The sequence below is a fragment of the Diceros bicornis genome, chromosome 16 (assembly GCF_020826845.1).
Source record: "Diceros bicornis minor isolate mBicDic1 chromosome 16, mDicBic1.mat.cur, whole genome shotgun sequence".
In the NCBI taxonomy this organism is placed as follows: Eukaryota; Metazoa; Chordata; class Mammalia; order Perissodactyla; family Rhinocerotidae; genus Diceros; species Diceros bicornis.
Window position 1 is genome coordinate 32197212 of NC_080755.1, and position 22910 is coordinate 32220121.

Below are 22910 nucleotides of genomic sequence, written 5' to 3' on the forward strand. Positions count from 1 at the left end.
CTGAACTTATAAATGTTGGGTCTGATAGTGGCTAGTCCATAGTGGCAACTCTAGTTGCATAGTCACTTGATGTCCCACGTTTAAATGCTCAGAGTCTACCAGGGCCCAGTAGCATACTAAGAACTGTTTCTCTAATGGTGTAGAGTTCTCTGTTGCTGATGGCATGGCCATGCTCCAGATCTAAAGAGTCTGTCCTGAGATTCTATTTTTGAAGCTTACCAGAGGCTTAAACAGGCATACTTCTCTACTATATATACATTTAGTCATATGGGCTCTTCTGGCATGAGGGTCATGTGGCTCAAGTAGCAAATCTACTTTACAAAGTCTGGATCTACTGTACAAATTGCTCTTGCTCTGTACTCTGCTCAAAACTAGCAACCTTTAATGCAACTCAATAAGATCAGAGTAGGACCCTCAAGTGTGAAATGTGCTACTTCCAGAACTCAGAGAGGCTTGCCAAATATTGTGGTTCTTCCTCGGTGGTAGACGGTACAAATTGAAAGGTGCCAATACTTTGGAAGAGATTCCCCAACATGTCCAATATTGCTGCACCTCTAAAAATGTCATTGATGAATCAGACCCCTTGGTAGGGTTTATGTCTCAGCATCTGGAGTATATGTGTCTTTTAAAAAAATCTAGCATACCTCCCACATCACGCTCATCAGGTTTAATTGACATGGTGTCATCAATACAGTGGATTACTGCAATGTTCTCCAGAATGTCCAGACAGTCAAGTTTCTTCATATTGTAAAAGAGAGCGGGACAATTTATATAGCCCTGAGGCAAAGCATACTGCTGTCTTTTCCATCTGATTACAGACTGCTTCTGATCCTATTCTGATGAGTATCGAGAAGAACAAAGTCATCATATTCTAGTAATGATCTTTGTAGATCCCTGTGGGCCAGGCTTCCTGGTTGGTATTTTGCCCTCATTGCCTGTTACAGCCAGTATGTCCACCTTACTGCTCATGGTTAAGTGCTGCCAGCTGGTCTCTGTCGTTACAGGCATTTATGGCTTTATTGCTACTATGAAGCTCAGTCCTGTAACGTCATTTCCTATATTCATTCCAGCCTGACAGAGGACAACAATCATTGAATTTCTCAACAAAGCTGGTGCCCCCCTCATCAGTGCATTTCTTAATCACCTTTGTAAACAAAAGGTACTCTAGCTTTCCAGAGGGGTAGTCAAATGCTAGTTTTTCCAGTTTTATATACCAAATTCATTTTAGTATGCCCACTTCTCTGAGAATTTGATTCTCTCTCTCTCTTTTTTTTTTTGGTGAGGAAAATCAGCCCTGAGCTAACATCCGTGCTAATCCTCCTCTTTTTGCTGAGGAAGACCGGCTCTGAGCTAACATCTATTGCCAATCCTCCTCTTTTATTTTTTTTCCCCAAAGCCCAGTAGATAGTTGTATGTCATAGTTGCACATCCCTCTAGTTGCTGTATGTGGGACGCGGCCTCAGCATGGCCGGAAAAGTGATGCGTCAGTGCGCGCCTGGGATCCGAACCCGGGCTGCCAGTAGCAGAGCGCACGCACTTAACCACCAAACCACGGGGCAGGCCCAGAATTTGATTCTTTAGTCGACAATTTACCACAGCAGTTCATGTATCTCTTCTGTAATTAATAAGTACCATCTCTTTTCCTAACTTCTCCCAGGGACCATGCAAAGTATTAAATCCTATGCCATGGGAGTGCACACTACTATCTCCCTTATCCAGTTTTATATCCCCCTATACCACTCAGGATCCATTCTTATATGTAGACACATCCTGAAGCATTTTTAGTATATCATCCTTCTTCTCCCTTAGGAGTCCTAACATTTCCCCATTGAATTGTGCTAAACATTTGACATTACTTATGTATCTGATGGCCAAGAGGAAAGGTAGAAACAGATCTTGTGTATGGTAAGCATTCCCTTTGTAAGGCCCACCTCATTTGAGGCCTCTGCATATTTATCAAAGAGGAGAAGGCTGTATATTTCAACAAGGAGGACTGGTTTCTAGAATCCTAGAAGTGCTCTAGAGCGTTCAGACCAATCAGGATATTTAAGGGTCTTAAGTGCATCTACCTGGATATTCATTCCTATAATGAGTCTCAGGGTTCCATTTCTTCCCTAGCTGAGCCCTAATTTTAGCATAGTAGATCTTCCAAAACTCACCCTTCTTTGAAGTTTTGCCACTCTTATGATTAAGTCCTTTGGTCTTTAGCTCTCTCTGCTCTTCAGCTGCAGGACATGAGTGCTTCATTAAATGCTTTAAATTGCTGATTATTCAATCTGACTCTGTCATGTTTCTCCCATCAATGCATTAATAGCCCTAAGTCACCCATTTGGAGAGTCTTTATAGTTAATATTTTCCCATACCTCTCAAATGCCAGAGACTTTACCCCAGCTAGTGCATCTTCTTCCTCCTGTATCTCCTTCCAGGTCATTACAGATGAAAATTTTAGCTATCAGATTTCTAAAGAATTCCAGGGACTATCAATACTCCATCTACCGTTCCCAACAGTGCTCTCATTGACCTCAGGCCATTAGGCTGGTAAGTGATCAACCTCCAGGATCCCATATTTAGTCTTTTATATCTTTTATATCAACTCTCTTAGGTTGAAGTCCCTAGAAGCAGAGCCTGAAATATGTGAAATTTTTGTGAAAGTAATTTATCAAGGCCGTACTCTCAGGAGAGGAGAAAATGGAATCAGGATATAGCAGAGAAAAAGAACTAAGCAAGGATGTGATCTTTGCTGGAGTCTAGCTTCAGTTTAATGACACAGGGAGCACTAAAAAGTAAACTGTGCTGAGAGTTGGTCTCATGTTGAAGCAAGGGCCAGCCTTTTGTACCCCTCATCATTTGCTGCTGGCTGCTCAGAAAGGGGTGAGTGTGACTCCCAGGCAAGGTGGCTCCTATTTAGATAAAGGAAATTTCTCAGAGAAGGAGTAGCAGTGAGCTTTTAACAGAGGATCTGGCAGGGACACTAACAAGACCTACTATAATGTACAAAACAAAGGTGAGAACTTACGTTCTTCCATAGACTTCGGGGGCATTCCTTCAAAGTTGAGTCACAGTGTACTCAAAGAAAGATTAAAATAACATTGGGACCAGATAACCCTCACCACTCACTTTAGACTAAACTTTGCAGATAAATATGATGACGGTAAATATGATTTTTAAAGTATTTACTATTTGGATCAATCAGTGTTATTAATAATTATTCTATTTTCTAGTTTTCATCGATAGTTTTGATTTTTCTTGTATAAAATATTTGCCAACATACTGTTATCAATAAATTTTTCATTCAGCAAACATTTATTGAGTATTTCCTATGTGCCAAGCACTGGTTAAGAGCTTGATTCTTAATCATTTTACCCCTAATCATTTAGAAAATATGTTGACATCTTGTATTTATTTATATTCATCACAAATTTAGGTTATTAGAAAATAATAAATATGTCATAATTTTTATAACGTTTACCTTATTATGAAAGTTTTATCTTTCAGTATCTGGGTGAGCTCTTTTAGATCTATCAGAGTAAAGGTGGGCACCAATCCAGCAGTTATTATACTATAGCGATTTCAGCTCTCTTAAAGCACTTTGCAGCTAAGTTCACCAAATATGAATTAAATGCTTACTATATGAAACTCATGTCTTGAGCATTAAGGAGGAAAAATACAGGTACATAATCTACACAAAACAGAATTAGAAAAAAATTAAGCATTTTCTGGGAAAAGTTGTCTGTCTGTCTGTGTGTGTGTGTGTGTGTGTGTGTAAAACCTCAAAATACACAGTGCTATGAGTATGTATCTGCATGCTTTAGGCCATAGCCAATTCGTTGTTTGGGGGTAGGGCATAGAAGCGTTTGATATAATACCAATGAATAACCTGGAAGTTATAACTTTTGAAGTTTGTGATTCTTTTTTATTGGAAAAAAAAAACCTCTCTCTCTTTGTTCTTTTTACTGGAAGTTTTCATTAAGGCTATTCTATTTTCAAACAATGTACATAAGTTAGGCCACAGAGAAGCTAGCTATCACTTGAAAGAGATGCTGAATAAATGTCATTATAATTATACATGTTGACTAAAGTCAGGCTGCAAAAAATACTGTGTGGTAAATATGTGCTTTAATTACACAAACCAAGTACATTGACTCTAAACCAAACCCCATATTTTTTGTATTAAGTATGTAGATGAAGAGGGTGTTCTATAATGTTCTATAGTGTGGAGAGGGGGTGAGAGTGCATCTGAGGGGAGCTGCTGCAGAATGTCAAAGAAAAATGGGCTGTGAAGAAAATAAAAGAGCCTTTAATTAGGTATTAAGGTCTAAATGGCATCACTGCTGACAGAATCCTGTCAGAGAAAGGTTTCAGCGGGCCTGACAACTCAGTGAGAAGTGACAGGCTTAAGCACATTTTGGTCTTTGGTGAAACTGCTATTAGGATGAGATTTTATTATTTTATTGGGTGTTTGATCATCTGTTATTTCTATTATTTATTTCTTCTTAACCAGATCATATATTTATCTATTCATATATTACGTATGTTATAATTCTTATGTTTAAATATATGTGAGAGAGGACAAATAGTTAGAATTTATATAGTCATACTTCATATATAAATAGCCCAACGTTGATTTGTTTTTGCTGAAGAAAATAAATCTCATCTATGTGATTCTAACTCTGCAAGTTCAAGGCCACTCAGTGTCATCTGCTAAGACTCTGGAACTAGGATTGCCACTGCAGCAGTGGGAATACCAAAGAAGTGGTACCACCCTTGGGATCACAACCTAGACCTGGTATGACAACATCACAAACAAGGCTTGGGATGAGATTTACAAAGACTTTTGGAATTCCGGGTCCAAAAGTAGGTTCATCCAATTAGTGGCCACTTCTGGAGCAAGTAGACTGTGTGGAATCCAGGCCACAAGGGAGGCTATGAAAATGATGGGCACTTGGGCTGGAGAGGGACAGATGAAGAAAACTCGGCTCCCTCCACACTCTTATGAGGGCTGGTCCAGCCACGGAATCTGCTCCCCTGTAGAAGACTCTACCTTGGCTTCCACAGGTGTTTGACCCTTGGTACGTTTTAGAATCCCCCATAAGTGATTCTGTCTGAGGAAATTAAAAAAAATAACACTGCACTTTCTGTGTTCCCCAAGTGAATAAACTTTTATATTAAGAGGAACACACTCACTAACTATCAGGGAAATGCAAATCAAAACTACAATGAGATATCACCTCACGCTCGTCAGAATGGCTATAATTAACAAGACAGGAAACAAGTGTTGGAGAGGATGTGGAGAGAAGGGAACTCTCATACACTGCTGGTGGGAGTACAAACTGGTGCAGCCACAATGGAAAACAGTATGGAGATTCCTCAAAAAATCAAGGATACAACTACCATATGATCCAGCTATTCCACTGCTGGGTATTTATCCAAAGAACTTGAAAACACCAATTTGCAAAGGTACATGCACCCCTGTGTTCATTGCAGCGTTATTCACAATATCCAAGACTTGGAAGCAACCTAAGTGCCCATCAAGGGACGAATGGATAAAGAAGCTGTGGTATATATACACAATGGAATACTACTCGGCCATAAGAAACGATGAAATCCAGCCATTTGTGACAACATGGATGGACATTGAGGGTATAATGCAAAGTGAAATAAGTCAGAGGGAGAAGGTAAAATACCGTATGATTTCCTTCATTAAGTAGTAGATAATAACAACAATAAACAAACACATAGGGACAGAGAGTGGATTGGTGGTTACCAGAGGGGAAGGGGGGAGGGAGGAGGGTGAAAGGGATAATTCGGCACATGTGTGTGGTGATGGGTTGTAATTAGTATTTTGGTGGTGAACATGATGTAGTCCATGCAGAAATAGAAGTACAATGATGTACACCTGAAATTTTTACAATGTTATAAACCAATGTTACTGCAATAAACAAAAAATTAAAAAAAAAAAAAAAGAGTAACACAATGGCCTAAGTTTTCAACTGAAAAGTGTAGAATTGCTTTAAACATTACTCATACGAATGTAATCCATCTTTGTTTAGACAAAACTGGACTTTAGGAACTTGAGTTATAATAATATTATAAAATCATGTGTGTGGCAACACCAAGTGTCAGCAGATGAGGATTCAGAGCAAGTGCAACTGTCATACACCACTGGAGCGCCTGCCAAATGGGTACGACCACTTTGGAAAACAGTTTTTCAGTGTTGTGATGGTTAATTTCATGTGTCATCTCGGCTGGGCTAAGGATGCCAGATAGCTGGTAAAACATTCTTTCTAGCTGTGTTTGTGAGAGCGATTCCAGAAGAAATCGGCATTTGAATTGGTAAACTGAGTGAAGCATATGGCCCTCTCCAATGTGAGTAGGCATCCTCTAATTTGTTGAGGGCTCAAATAGGTCAAAGAAGTGGAGAAAGGGAAAATTCTCTTTCTCTTGTTTGAGCTGGGACATGCATCCATTTTCTCCAGCCCTTGCATATTGGGTGCTCCTGGTTCTTGGGCCTTTGCGCTAATACTTACACCACCATCCATACACTCACAACCTACCTTCCCGAACCTGGGCCTTTGAGCTCAGACTGGGACTTACACCACTGATATTGGTACCCCCTGGTTCTCAGGGCTTTGGACTAAACTACATCATCATTGGCTTTCCTGGTTTTCCAGCTTATAGATGGCAGATCTTGGGACTTCTCAGCCTCTATATTTGCATAAACCAATTCCTATAATATGTATCTAGATAGATAGATCTCTCTCTCTCTATCTCTCTCTCTGAGTGTATATATACACATATAAACATATACATATATATATACTATTGATTTTATTTTACTAGAGAACCCTCACTAAGGGAATGTCTAATTGAGTAAACATGCACTTATTCTATGGCCCAGCAATTTCTCTCCTAGGTATTCATCCTATAGAAATGAATACATTTCTACAACAACATTTGTACAAGAATGTTCACAGCAGTGCTATTCACAATATTCCCAAATGGAAACAATCCAAATGTCCACAATCAGAAGTGTGAATAAACAAAATATGATATATCCTACAATGGAATACTATTCAGCAATAAAAATGAACAAACTACTAATACTTGTAACCACAGATGAATCTCAAAAATATTACATTGAACAAAAAAATTCAGACACAAAGGATGACATATTGTAGGATTAATTTATTTAATGTTCAAGAACAGGCAAAACTCTGTATAGTGATGGAAAGTAGAGTGGTGATGACCTGGGAGTAAGTACAGATAGGGAAAGGGCATGCAGGAAATTCCTGCGGAGCTGGCAATATTCTCTATCTTCATTTGCGTGGTGGTTCTAATTAACTTATTTTGGTATTTCAGTGTATTCAACAAATTGCATCTTAATAAAAACATAAATTCATGCCTGTGTCTGATATTAGAGAAATCCACAAATTCTCAGTTCTCAGTTTCAGAGAACTTTCAGAGAACCTCTCTCACTTTCAGAGAAATCATAGTAAGGATACAGGGTGAGGAGAGGTGACATTTTAATACATGATAGACCTGTTTCTTAATGCCTTCCCCACTTCATGGTAGACTTTCCATTTCCCTAGAACCTCAGAGCTGCTTTGAGGTTGTGGGTCTCAGGGATACCAATCTATCAAGCTCAGGCTAGGAGTTTTAGTCTCAAGGGGCCAAAATTAAGGCCCAGTATCACTGCCTAGTTCATTCATGATGGAAAGATGAGACAGGTGTTTTTGAGAAACACCGCTGTGGAAGGCCAAGAGCTACAACCACATCTACACAACGGAGCAGAAGGCAAACAGGAAATAAAAGCTGAATTAGAGTGCATGGAAGATAAATATGCATGGGTTTGGTCATAAACAAACAAAGGGCATCTTTGAAGATGACAATCAGAGGATACTTAGCTTACCTTGATCTGTGCTCAGGTGGAATTCTCAGTTTGGCTGAAAGGGAGCCATGGGGATACGTTCCAGTCTCTGAAACACAGCTCTGTGGCTGATGGATGCTCTGATACAGTCCTATACGATGACTATAAGCCATATTTATGCTTGCTGGCAAGATAGGAAAGGGAGATAGTATTGACTTCTTGCTCTTTTACTAAATGAGTGTCCCCTTCACCCCAGCTTCCACTACCTTCCAGGATGTACTTGATACTCTAAAGGCTGGGGAACTTTTTTTTTTTTTTGTGAGGAAGATCAGCCCTGAGCTAACACCTGTGCTAATCCTCCTCTTTTTGCTGAGGAAGATCAGCTCTGAGCTAACATCTATTGCCAATTCTCCTTTTTGTTTTCCCCAAAGCCCTAGTAGATAGTTGTATGTCATAGTTGCACATCCTTCTAGTTGCTGTATGTGGGACGCGGCCTCAGCATGGCTGGAGAAGCGGTGCATCGGTGCGCGCCCGGGATCCGAACCCAGGCCGCCAGTAGCTGAACACACGCACTTAACTGCTAAGCCATGGGGCCGGCCCCTAGGGGAACTTTTAATTGATTGAAACAGTGTTCTTTCAATCTCCCTCTTCCCTAAGAACCTCACACAGGCCCCTGGGCATGGCCCCAGTTGAAGAAAATTTGTCTAACTGAAACTTGCTCTGCTCTAAAATCTCTCCATTTTTATTTCTTCCAATCAGTTCCCATAATCAGGCATGCATGATTTCATTCATTCACTCCCTCATTCTCTCATTAATTTTACAAATACATGTTGAGTGCCTTCCACATGTAAGGAATTCTGTTGCGGATACAGTAGGAACAAAAATGGGCTGTATTTGCTCTCATGTAGCTCAAAGTAAGGTGGGGAAGACAGATAATTATAAATATGCAAGTGCATATTCTATGTGTCAGGAAGTGTTTAGGACTGTGAAAATAGCTAAAGGGATAGACAGCGAGGATCCACTCTATTTTACACAGAGTGGTTAAGGAAGACTCTATGGACTGAAACAATAAGCCATCCCGATATGCAACGGTAAATATGCACCTGAGGACTGCCATTGCTTCCCTAAGGCTCATCCAAGCAGGTCTGAAGTAATTGCATGTCCCTAAGCTGGCATGTCTAAAGCAACCTGTAACCCCCATGACCCTATCGCTGAGGCTCCCATTCTGAGGCTTTCACTGCAACAATGGTTTTCTTTTAATTGAAGTATAACTTACATACAGTGTGTACACATTTTAAGTGTACAACTAGAAGAATGCTCCCTTTTATGTACATAACTGTGTAACTATCAGCCAGATCGAGACATTTAACATTTCCAAATCCCCAGAAAATTCTCTCATTCTTTTTGCCAATCAGTTCCATCCCCCTAAGATAACTATTATTTTGAGTTTTATCATCATAGATTAGTTTTGGCTGTTCTAGAATTTCTTAGAAATAGTTTGTCCAGTATGTACTCATTTGCCTCTGGCTTCTTTCCCTCTACATAATTTTTTTTGGTGATTTATCTGTGTGCTCATGTGTATCAATAATTTTTTCATTTTTATTGCTGTGTAGCATTCCATTTTGTAAATATACCATAATTTGTTTCTCCAATGCCCTCTTGACAGACATGTAAGTTGTTTCTAGGTTTTGGCTATTACAAATAGTGCTCCAGTGAACATTCTTGCATGTATCCATATATTTAAAGACGAATTGTTTAATACTGCTTTTCCTGCCCCCTTATAATCTCCACCATGCACATCCCACAATTGTCTTGTTCACTTTTCTTTCACATTCATTGATTCATTCATATATCCCTCCATCTATTTATTTATTTTATAAATGTTTATGAGCACTTCTGTGTGTCTGGAACTCTGCTGGGCACTGGGGATTCAAAATGAGCATGTTCCTGCACACAGAGAGCTCAAAAGCTAGCAGGAAAACAGACAGGTAAACATAACTTATGAATATGTTACTAGAATAGTTACTAGGGAGGTATTTGAATAGAAGTATGTACAAAGGGGGAAGAAACAGAGAAGACTCCATTGAGAAGGGAAGAAGGAGGCAGTGGTATTCCGTCCAGATTTTCCACACTGTGGTGGGGAGACTGCTTAGCAAACAGCTGCTGAGGCCTCACCTCCAGTAGTGCTCAGCTTGTGGGTCAGAACCTACATTTTAAACAAAGAGATGCTGATGCAGGTGGTCTTAGTACCACAACTTGCAGTCAGCTTATTCCTTATCCTCCATATTAACAGCAGTGTTTAATGTACAAAGTAAAGGTATGCAGTAAAATCTTACAAAATCTTATTTAAATTCTTCCTTAAAATCGTATTTTTAGCATAAGCTTGGATTTGTAAACAAAATCTCCACATCAGAACACATTTTGTGTTTGACTCGAGTGTACAAGTTAAAGCCATTGCGAAGAGAACCACTGTAAATAAATTTCATTATTCAGAAACGTCCAATCACCCATAGTAAGAGATGGAGAAGAAAGGGACTGTGTGCTTCTCAACTTTCTTCCCGCATGGCCAGAGAAAAACTCTAAGATGACTTTCTGATGAGAGAAGAAAGCTTGTTGTATCTCTCCAATGTGGAAGAAAACAAAGTCTGCGTGTACTTCTGTCATTTTCTGCTTTTCCAACAGCAGCGAAGCTAAGACCAGGAAATAAAAGCAATACACTGTCTTTCCATTCTTCATGCCACCCTGCTAATAATTTTTCTTCAGCTGATGGGATAAGGGAGTTAATTGCAGAGCCAAGAATCCAGACCTCCTAGTTTATATTTAGAAGAAAATCTTTGGACTCTATTTTCTAGAACAAGGGTGATCCTGATCAGCAACATCGGCATTGCCTGGAAGCTTCTCAGAATTCTGAGTGGGGCTCAGCTCAGCGATCTGTGTTTTAAGAACCTCTGCTGAAGTTTGCAACCCATTAAGTCCAAATGCTGTTAGCACTCATGGAGCATGAGCCCTTAGAGGAGGAGGAGGAGGTGAGAGTGTTTCAAACAAGGAGGCATGGGTGGAAATCAAACATTTACTTTTTTTTTTTTTTTTTTTGGTGAGGAAGATCAGCCCTGAGCTAACATCCATGCTAATCCTCCTCTTTTTGCTGAGGAAGACCGGCTCTGAGCTAACATCTATTGCCAATCCTCCTCGTTTTTTTTACCCCCAAAGCCCCAGTAGATAGTTGTATGTCATAGTTGCACATCCTTCTAGTTGCTGTAAATGGGATGCGGCCTCAGCATGGCCGGAGAAGCAGTGCGTTGGTGCGTGCCCGGGATCTGAACACAGGCCGCCAGTAGCGGAGCGTGAGCACTTAACCGCTAAGCCACAGGGCTGGCCCTCAAACGTTTACTTTTGAAAGTGTGAAATGGGAAGTACAAATAGATAAAAAATAAAAGCACCAAAAAACAAGATCAATAGAAAACTGTTATCTATATGTTTTTCTGCAAAGTTTGTTTTCAAAGAGCATCTAATCCAATTAATGTTTATGTTTTGTTGCTGTTTTAATTAAAATAAATTTTTATGAAAAATTTTTAAAAATATGTCCTCTCTCACATACATGATAGAAGACTATGGGCGTTTTTTGTAATCCCTCAGAGTTCCTTCTCTTCACTTTTCAATTTCCAAAATTAGATTTATACTTATTTATCAAATTAGCATAATCAGAAATGAAATGGTCTCTATTGCTCTTATTTAGGCAAGATACATTAGTTGGCATCCTCGCCCTCCTTCCCATAGATCCCCCTACTGGTTCCCTTATCTCACAATTAGCATGCACTGCAATTTCTGCCACCAACTATTGTATCAAAATGATTGTTTTTTACTTTAGTATCTTTTCTCCATAGTTATAAAGTTTGAATTTCACTACAGTTATTTAGATTTAAATCCATGTTTAGATTATTTCAATGCTTACTGCTGTTCTCCTCACATACAACCTCTCCAATAGCGTTTTCGATGTTGAGTTATCTCTTGTGACTAAAATGTGTTTGTTTGTTCAGCTTTATTTTTCCCAGTCAGTGGTGCCTTCTGGCAAGCTCCCTAAATTCTCAGTTGTTAGAAAGTGTGCATGTGTGATATGCTTCCAGATACTTTCTATATCTGAACATGTCTGTTGCTTTCAAACTAAAATTAAAAATTTACTGAGTTTAGATTTCTTTTCTTTCTTCCTGTGTATGTATGTATGTATTTATCTATCTATCATCTTTCTAGCCACATATAATATAGTTTGTAATTCCATACTAATCTGTGTCTTTGTTTGTTAAACTGTGCCATTCTCCTGATAAATTGTGAAAGCCATGAGGTCAGGTAATGTGCTAGTTTTCACAGAAACCCTTCCAAGAATTTCATCAACAAAGAGGAGCAAAAACAGCAGGAAGGGGACATGAAGCTCAGGAAGATAGAAGATATCACTCATGTTGGTTCACGAATGGGAATTTGCTGTAAAAAGAGAGCAAAGAGAAAGGAGATACAAGGTTAAAGAGATAGTTATAGAAGCAAAGTCCTTGAGTAGTCAAGAGGGTAGGAGAAGCAGAAGAGAGGGGTTTTCTGAGGTAGGAAAGGAACCAGTTCATCCATTGTATCAGAAGTGATAGTCAGGGCATATTGACACAGGCGAAGGCGGGTGATGGAATTGTAGGTAGAAAGGTAAACTAGTTCTCTTCTGATTGCTCTTATTTTATGAGTAAATTAGCAGGCAAAGAGGCAATCAGTTGAGTGATTCAGAGGAAGGATATTGAAAATGAGTAAGAAAAAGGTGTGAAATAATCACTTGGGGACTAGAAGAATTAGCTGATGGGGGGAAATTCAGCACAGTTTCTCTGTAACGCTGAGGCCTTCTTGATGTTAGTCATCACTGATTCATGTCAGCCTGACTGGGGGTTATCCTGCAGCCACACCACTGCACCTCAGGAGCATGACAGAGGCAGAGAGTTGGATTAAACAAGGATTGGTGTTGGGCCAGGAGATGATGACAAGGCAAGAAGGAATAAGGAAGTTGGGAATATGCAAAGAGTGAGGGATGGATGTGCAACGTACCGTGAAATCTAAGCTAGAGAAAGTAGGTAGCGAATTTAAGAGAGACCTGATAGAGAAAAGGTGAGTGGGTGCAAGAGAAAGAAAGTATTGTTGGCTTTGAATTATTCATAGTGATGGTGGGAGTACTTGTGAAAGTGAGATGGAGAGATAGGAGGCGGTGGTCAGAAGGGTGTACTGGAGACTGAAATTCTGAATGTAGGACAAAGCTTGAGATTAGGACTGTGGGTGAGAGCTGGGGAGGTGAGATGGAGAAAACCACAGAGGAAGTGGAGAACTCAAGGAACTGAGAGGGCATAGTCCATTCTTACAGCTTGATCTATAGCTCTAGAGCTTTAACCAATTTCCCCTTTCTGACTGAAACCTCTCTGTTCTTCTAGCATATTGGACCTCTGAGACCTGGCTGTGAACCTCACTCAGTTCTGCCTTTGGAAGCCAACCCTGAACATCTCAGTGGTATGACCAACCGCTTTGCCCCTCTGCCGGTGGTCCCTTCTGGTAACACCAGGATCCAGCTAACTCTAAGATCATCCTCCAGGGGCATTCAGGGACTTCTAAATTGTGTCTAACTGCACCATGGAATCTACCTTTGCTCTAATTAATTCTAAGTCACCCCTCTGCGTAAACACCAGGCCATACAGCAGCCCCAAGACTGACTGTGCTCTAGAGGACCTGTAGAAGAAGTCCATCTTTCTGGGCATTTTCCTCACCCCCTCTAACACAGCCTCCCTGGAAGTCTCCAGAACCTGGGACTCTAGGCCTACTTCTTGGTATGCTAAAGAAAGAGAAAATAAATTTAGAAGATAGGTACTCTAGTTTTTCATAAAGCCTTACTTTCAAGACCGTCTTTTACAAAGGAAAGTAAGAAAGTCACCCTTGTGAGACAGTTGATTTATGAGATTCTTTGTCCTGTGGGCAACCACACCCGCATTCTCCTTGTTCCGTTAACCTTGAAGCTAAGTCCTGGAGGTAAGAGGTGATTAGAAATTAAGAGACAAATTAAAATCCATTGATGAATATTAGCAAAATGCCACCCTGTTTTATTAATTTTGAGGCATCTTGGCATATTGGAAAGTGAACTGATGTCAGAAGACACGAATGTTAGCTGGACTCAGCGAGTGACTTTCAGTGTGACCTTGAGTAATTCACTTCATTTCTCCCAGGTGCAGCTTCCTCATCTGGAAAATGAGGGTGTTGGCCTAGGTGAACTCTAAGGGACCTTCCAGCTCCAGCAATCTAGACCCTTAAATGAGGCTCAAAGGCAAAGGCAATATCATGATCTATTGATAAGTCAGGTTTTAAAAATGTTTTCACTAATCTTGGCTTTTATGTTATTCAAGGTCACTGGACAAAGAACACAGTGTGCATAAAGGAACTTGTAGATTTTGATGTTTCAGTTGTTCCAAAGACAGGAGATAGATGTCTGCTGGGTACTACTGATTCTGAAATAATGTAATCAAAAGCATAATAGACTTTCAGAAAACATATGACTAGGATTTTTCAATAAAATATGAATAAATTGACCCTTATTTGTGCCTCCTCATTAATGGACACTGATTTAGATGAATCAAAGAAATCTGAAGTGAAAAAAAGTAAAATGTTTAGAGAGATCTTTTAAGTATTATTCTTAATATTTCTCCTTTCACTACCATATGGTGTCAGACTAGAATCCAATGATTTATTTTTTTTACTCTTTGCAAAACAATGAAATGAACTTCTCCCATGCATCTAATTATGCACTGATCTCTTTTGCTGCATTAACAGAATCATCAAATAAGACACTTATCTGTATATCTATATTCTGCAGAACATGGAAAATAACTTTCTATGTGCAAAATCATACAGAGGAAAAAACAGAGGAATTGGGGTGCAACACCTGAGTTCCATCCCACCTCTGCCAACAGTAACTGTGTTGTTAGGCAAGTCACTATTTACTCTAGGCCTTGGGTTCCTCATGTGAGAGGGACAAAGATGGTGACTGAAGTCTTATTGCATGGTATTTCGTTGTAGCAGCTGGAGCAGACTACTACAATGCCTAAATTCAATGTGGGTGCAATTGGTATGCCATATCTGAGATACCAATGGGTTTGTGACCCCTTATTATTTAGCAGAGTTTGTTCTGCTTGTACCCAAATCAGCATTTGAGCTTCAGGGAAAGGGAGACTGTAGATTAAGCTCAACCAGAAGGAGAATATGCCCTGGAAGAAGAAAAGGAGCCCACTCCTTTCTTGACAAAGAACTGTTGAGATAAGAAAGGAGGAACAATTAGAAGAGAGTGTGATCAGTTATGAGCTCAACCTGCCTGCTTACTGGGCTTTGAGATAAAAAATGGGAGGAGATATATTATTTAGGTTGAGGGGAAACACCTAGGACAGAGGATATTTTAACTAAATCCTTTCAGGAACTCTAGGAGGAAACACTGGATAAGGATATCCAGAGCCAACATGGGCCATCCCTAATGCAGTTAGGAGGGTGAAATTGTGTGGCCAGGCAGTGAGTAGCTAGTGTGCACCCCTGCCCTGCCCCAGTTCTCACAAGATATGGACTCTAACTCGTAAACCAACAGGTAGATTACGGGACCTGTTGTAGGGGTGAGTGGAAAGAAGGGTACTCTGGGAGACAAGACGAGGAGAGCGTTTGAGGTGTTCCTGCAGCTTCTGGGTGGCCTGGACTCTGACATGGAAAAGCATTACAGAGCTTCAGAAGGTCAAAGTACCAGCAAAAGTCAAGAAGAAGCTGTGTTAGCTGAAAAAAGTCACTGGACCCTTCTGGACAAGAAGGACAGAGCCAAAATTTATCAGCTTTTGGCATCTGCACAAGGCACAAACAAGACTCACAAAAGCTGGGCTTCTCCCCACTAAGGCCATGTAGCAATATATACTTCCTCCCAGACTCCACCAGGAAAAGGATTGGGGGCAGAACCCTGAAAGATGTGGAATCCATTCAGAAAAAGCCGCTTTACCTAAAGAGATTCCTCTCTTTAGGCGGTGGGGCGAGGAGGTGGTTAAGATACTCAGATGCATATAAACATATCTCTTACACTACCTTACGCAATGAGTGGGCTGGCCATGTTAGGGCCCAGGCCACCCAGAGGCTGCAGGGCCACCTCCACTGTACCACTGCAGTTTCAGAGAATTTAAGGTGACGTATAATCTGTTGCCCTTCGGAGTTGTACTGCGGTTAAGTTTGCAGCCCCCCACATATGTCTACATTGGCACAGCACATCAAAATCTTCAGAGCGTCTCATGCTTTCCTCGTAATAGCCCTTGGGGTCTGCTTTGTTTGCATCTCTATTATAGGTTAGGGAAAGGCAAAAGGAAAATGGGAGGTTGGAGTATGATACCCGTTTTTCAGATTGGGGCACAGAGTCTTGGTGAGTTCCTCTAATTTTCTTCTGGTAACTCAGCTAGTAAGGTGGATGGGCAATGTGTGCCCATGTCGTAAGAATACCTGTGACAGCACCGAGCACAGCACCTGGGTCAGAGCAAGCCCTCAGGGCTCAAGAGCTTCATCTAACTTCACCTCTACGCTTTGGGTAATGCCATACTGGTGACAACTTTATAGAATTGTAATAGGCAAAAGGCTCTCTAGAACCTGGCATGGACCCAGGTTAAGATCTTGGCATCTGTAAGAATAATGATGATACTCTACCTTTCTATCTTATGAGGATGTTGTGGAAGCAAAAGGATAACACCAAGATGTTAAAGTGTTTTAAATGTAAAACACCACAGAAATTATTGCTAATTATCAAGCTTTAATTGTTTTACTTTTAAATATCAGTTTTATTACACCATACATAAATCTAGATTTTCATATATTGTTTTTATTTATTGTAGGGCACACTGGCAATTTAGATAAGCTTCTTCCCTTTATGTATACTTTGGCCAAGGTGAAGTGTATATGTGCGTAAATCAAATAGTTGGCTACATGTGTCAGGTGATTTTATGGGCACTGAGAACATTCTTTTTTTCCCCAAACCTTCACATCCATTGATGCCTGATGTTTCTACAATTTAAAAATTACCTTTTGGGGCCAGCCCGGTGGTGTAGCGGTTAAGTGCGCTCACTCCGCTGCGGCGGCCCAGGGTTTTTGGGTTTGGATCCCGGGCGCACACCGACACACCGCTTGTCAAGCCATGCTGTGGCGGCGTCCCATATAAAGTGGAGAAAGATGGGCACAGATGTTAGCCCAGGGCTGGTCTTCCTCAGCAAAAAGAGGAGGATTGGCGACAGATGTTACCTCAGGGCTAATCTTCCTCACACACACAAAAAATTTCCTTTTGACACAAGTACTGTATGATTCCACTTATGTGAGATACCTAAAGCAGCCAAATTCATAAAGACAGAAAGTAAAATGGTGGTTGCTGTGGTTGAATGGGGAGGTTTAGATGAATGGGTACAGAGTTTCAGTTGTGCAAGATGGAAAGAATTCTGGATATGGATGGTGGTGATGGCTGCACAATGTGCATATACTTATAAGCATTAAGTATATGCACAATGTGAATATACTTAATACCACTGAACTGTACACTTGAAAATGCTTAAGATGGTAAATTTTAAGTTCTGTGTATTTTACAACAACTAAAAATTTAAAAAAAGTTTCCTTTTGCCTTTTTCCCTTGGATTTTTGGAGGGATGACATTTAGGTCTTATCAATCATTCGCAACCTACATGAATGAATTGTTGTAAACTTGCATTAAGGCAGAGGAACCCAGGGGGTGTCTATGATATTTTCAGAGGGGGTGGGGAGCAGTACAGGGAACAGACTAGAAGAAGGAGAAAGGAAATCAGAGAAGAAGGAGAGGACACAGGGCTGGGAAGCTCATGGCTGCTCTGATATCCTTACACTGACTCAACATGTAATTATCAAATATTGCATATGTGCTAAACATTCTTCTGGGCTCTAGAAAAACATAAGTGAATAAAACAGACATACATTCCTGCCCTTGAGGAGCTTAAGTTCCACTAAGGGGAGACTGACAAGAAGCATAACGTGCTAGTTAGTATGTTGGGGTGATAAGAGAAGAAGAGAAAGATAAGGAAGATGGGCCAGTGGGGTCACTGCGATCTTAACTAGAGCAGTCAGAGTATGCGACCGCAGAGAAGGCAACATCTGAGCAAGGACTTGAGGAGAATTTTTCTTATATTAGGTAAAATTACTAAAATCAGGAGAATTGTGTATGGAATGAGGTTTAGCTGTTTTGTATCAGAGACTAATCCTGGTATTCATATAAAACAACAAGAATATTGCCACTAATCATTTGCCATGGGGGAAACGGCAAGTTTTTGTATAAAGGGATATCAATACGTCAGCTGTGTTTACTTGGAGCCCAATGAGCAAAGGAGAGCCACCGGACTTCCAGGTCTTGCCCTCCAGAGCTGAAAAACTAAATTAGCCAAAGAGAAAAGAATGACCAGCCACACCACTGCCTGCTTTGTGTAAGGCAATTTTGTGGGAATTTAGAAATTAGAAGAAAAAAGGAAAAGCAAAGACAAATAATTGGGTGTCTGGCTGGCTAGGGGCCTGACACGCTTCTCTTGGGCAGTGTTTTTTCCTGCAGACAGACACTACGTGCAGTTTTGTCTCAGCAGACGCTGCCACGTGAGCTGAGCTGGCTGCGAGCTGCCAAGCCCTGCTGCTATCAGACCCTCAGCAGACAAAGGGCAGAATGGGTTTGGAGGGTGGCAGCGGGTGCAGGAGAGCTCTGGCTGCAGGCACCAGAGCCCAGCGCTGTGTCTATAATCAGCCCGGAGCCTGGCAGTGTGCAGGGAGGGCACAGTACACAGCAGGGGGCCCAGCTGTGACAGCCTGCTGAGGGTGGCCGCCTCCTGCCCTGCAGCTCACGCATGTGAACAGGTGCTCTCTCCGCCAGCCTGTGCCCCTTCTAGGCTCCTCATTACTAGCAACTAACAAACGAGAAATCAATATCCACATCAGCTTCATGTCATTGGAGTTCTGGAAAGCAATTTGGTTCCAGGAAATCCAAACGGTTTTGTGGCTGTGGATGCCAGTTACAGCATCACTGTATAAAAAGACTTAGCGTGCAGGGGGCGGGTACTGATAAAATAAAGTCCGGAGGAAAGAGAGTACCCACTAAAGCAAATGTCAGCTTTGTCTCAGAGTGGAAATGTGGGCTCTGAGCCTGTTCAGCAATAAGAACACGAGGGGACTGCATTGAGGCTGTGGGTTAGAGGGGGAGGTGAGCTAGGGCCAAGAGCAAGAGTGCCTGACTGAAGTCTGTGTTCTGGGTAATGAGTATTCTAGGGAAAGGGAAGGGACAGAGAGAACGAGGGAGGAGAGAGAGAGAGAGAGAGAGGGAGAGAAGGATTTTTGTACTTTCAAACTTAGGAAAAAAATTGGAAATGGTACTCCCCAAATTGTGAATAATGGTTAATTTTGGGGGGAGAGATTAGGTGGACTGAAGGAAAAATTTTATTTTATACAGTTCTAAAGGTTGTAGGGATACGGGTAATTTTTGTTCAGTGTTTTTCAAATAAAGCAATACGTATATACACACACACACACGGATATACATACCTATATCTTCCTCATCATTAAATGGTGAATTAGTTCAAGTCCTACATTTTAGCCAAAGGAGGCCTATACCTGTAGCTCAAAGTTTGGTTTCTATTTGTAAATCAAGCTATCCCTTTCTCCAGATAAACTCTATGATAGGCATTTAACTGGGAGGGGAAGGTCAGAATAGTAACAGGGCCAAAGGAGGCAACTAGGAGCCTGTGCAAGGGAGGGAGCAAGAGAAGCCATCAGAGGGGAAAGACAGGGAGAGAGCAGAGAAGGAGGGGAGAGTTAGGAGCCCCAGAGACCAATATTATCATCTCCTCTCTTTTGAAGGCTAGTCAGAGCTGCTAAAAGTCAGTAACCAAACCCGAGGCTAGAAGGTGATGGCCTATCTAGTTCCCACAGACCTGCGTCCATCACTTAAAATGACTTGATGTGAGGGACAAAATGAATTACCCAATGGACACATTGCTCCGTCAATACACCTTTACCGAGCATCTGTTGTGTGCTTATTTCTGTGTGAGACACTGCGTGGAAGCAAAGAAGGGAATTCTTGCTCTTGCAGTTTGTTTATAAAAAAGGCATCCATATAATATAACCAATATCCTGTCAGTAACTTGAAATCTGCCATTAGTGGGAATGTTTACACTATGGAAATCGGCAAAGGCTACAAGTCAGGGCTTGAACTATTTTGTTGATTGTCAAGACATAAGAAAGTTATGGAGAAAGTGTTAGTAACACAGATTAAACTTAAAAAGTATGTTATGTCTGTAGCTATCACATTGTGAACAGCACAATGAAATTGAGAAAACATTCTTTTAGTATTTGAAAATGATTATCTAATTGAGCAAAGAAGTCACTCACATCTCATTGACAAATAAATGAAGTTCCAACGTACATCTTAGTTGTTTTACCAGTGTCTCACTTAATCGTTACCGTAGAATAGAGGTGGCAAACTGTGGCCTCCAGGCCAAATCCAGGCTGCTGCCTTTTTTTCTACAGCCTAAGAACTAAAAATGGCATTTACATTTTTAAGAGATTGAAAATAAAGCAAAGAAAAAAGAAGGGATATTTCATGATATATGAAAATTATAGGAAATTCAAATTTTATTGTTCATAAAGGTTTTTTTTTTTTTTTTGGTGAAGAAGATTAGCCTTGAGCTAACATCTGTTGCCAGTCCTCCTCTTTTTGCTGAGGAAGATTGGCCCTGGGCTAACATCCATGCCTATCTTCCCCTACTTTATATGTGGGACGCCTGCCACAGCATGGCTTGATAAGTGATGCATAGGTCCACGCCGGAGATCCGAACCTGTGAACCCCGGGCCGCCAAAGCAGAGTGTGCTAACTTAACCACTACGCCACCGGGCTGGCCCCATAAATAACACCACCACATTCATTCATTTATGTGTTGTGTAGGGCTGCTTTCATGTTCCAGTGGCAGAGTTGAGTAGTTGTGACAGAGACTGTGTGACCTGCAAAGACTAAAATATTTACTGTCTGGCCCTTTACAGGAAAAGTTTGCCAACCACTGCTGTGAAATGAAAATATCAACCAATAATCATGTCAGAACTACACTTAGAGAGTCGGTTGCTAAACATTTACCAGGACACCACTGGGTCAAATGGTCAATGAGCTGAAGATCATCAGCCAGGTCTTAAGCGGAAGAGGGCGAAGAGAGGCGCACATGCTGATCACAGGCATATGGGCCTCTGCTGCTATTTGGTACCAGTTGATGGCACCATCTTCTTCTCACCACCCTGCACAAATTTCATTTACCTTGTTCTCCAAGCAGCATGTGAAACCCACAAGGCTTGGGACCTGAGCAGTTCACTCATTTACTCAGCATCAGGGACAAAGAGGACTCAGCCACAGGCACTAAGCTCTTCTTCCATAACTGGTAACATGTTTGGTTGGAAAGATTTGCTCCCATTTTGGTTTCATTTTCCAAACAAAGGTGCTTTTTAGCTAGCAGAGGGCTTAACATCCTGCTTCACAATGTAATGATTTTCATAACTTATGCTTCTATTGTTCTTGGATTAATACTGACCACATTTGAACAGGCAAATGGGTAACCAATTAGCTTGAATTCTTTACAGTCAGGATTTGCTCTGTGTCTTGATACGCCTTTCTTAATCTTCTCTTTGAAACATGTTTTCTCATTTAGGCCAGAAGTAAATAGCACAAGTAACAGGGTGGTTTTCTCCCCCCCTTCTTTTCTCTCTCCTTGAAAAATAATGCTGAAGGAATTGTTTTGCAGTTGAAAATTAATGTAACCTATTATGTCCAGGAAATTTCTTCAATATATTACTTGCCAAGCCCCTCGGCCGTTGTGAAGAAAATAATTTTAATTTATCTCATTTTTCACCGCTGAGTCAATGATTGTTTAACCTAAAATGCCATTGTGACTAAGTGCTCAAACCCCATGGTCCTTGGCTATTTCGCGGGGACTCAGCTATTACATTCACAAGCCTGGGCCTTAGAAGCACTGAAATTGTCATATTAAAAGGACCACTGTCAACTTGCTTTTGTTTTTATTGTTTTTAATTTCTGCTTTTCCATTTTCTCTGCTATTTATAATGTTCTCTTTAAAAGTTCAAAAATAACATCTCTCTCTTTAGCCTTTTGGTTATTTTCCATTAGTGAGCATTTCTTCTCCAGCTTCTAGCACCTTTCCCAGGACACAGAGCAAAGTCAACAGCTTGGGTTAATTTGGTTGTGGTGACTAGGATCCCCTTTTTGATTCCTATGCAGTTTTACCCACTAAGACCAGGCCAGCATCCCAAAGGAATACAGAACCACGGCGATCACAAAGAAAAGTCCTTGGAATCATTGATAAGTTTTACTAGAAGGTTCCACATCAAATAAAGTCCACTGTAATTGTCAAATTCTCTTAAGATGATATTACCACATACTTACTCTTTCCGTATTTACCTTTCTAGAAAAAAGCCAATCTGCTATCACTTTACATTTTCCATTAGGGATTTTATTTTTTTTCTTTGTGCTTTCCTGACCACATTGCAGCAACAGGGTTATATCTTATTCTAGGTTCCCCTGAAAGCAGAGCCTGAGACAAAGGCATGTGTATGATTGTGTTATTTGGGGAATATAGACCCAGGGAACAGAGGTAAGGGGTCAGGGCTAACAGCAGTAAGACATAGAAAGAAAGAGTTCAATATAAGGATGCATTACCAGCTGGCCACTGCTGCAGGCAACTGTTTGCTCCATCCTATGAAGGTGTGCTTCAGAACCATCTCTCTGGGGTCAGAGAGGAGGAAAAATTTTCTACCAGTCCCTGACTGCACTGGTCATAGTTCACCCCACGGGTTATTACCCTAACTGCCCTGAACTTCTCAGATGTGCATGCCTGCAAGCTGAGTGGTTTCCTACACTGCCAACAGAGACAGTCTGGGGCCTGAGGTATGGGCCTGAAATCAGGTGCTCAGGTTGTACCAG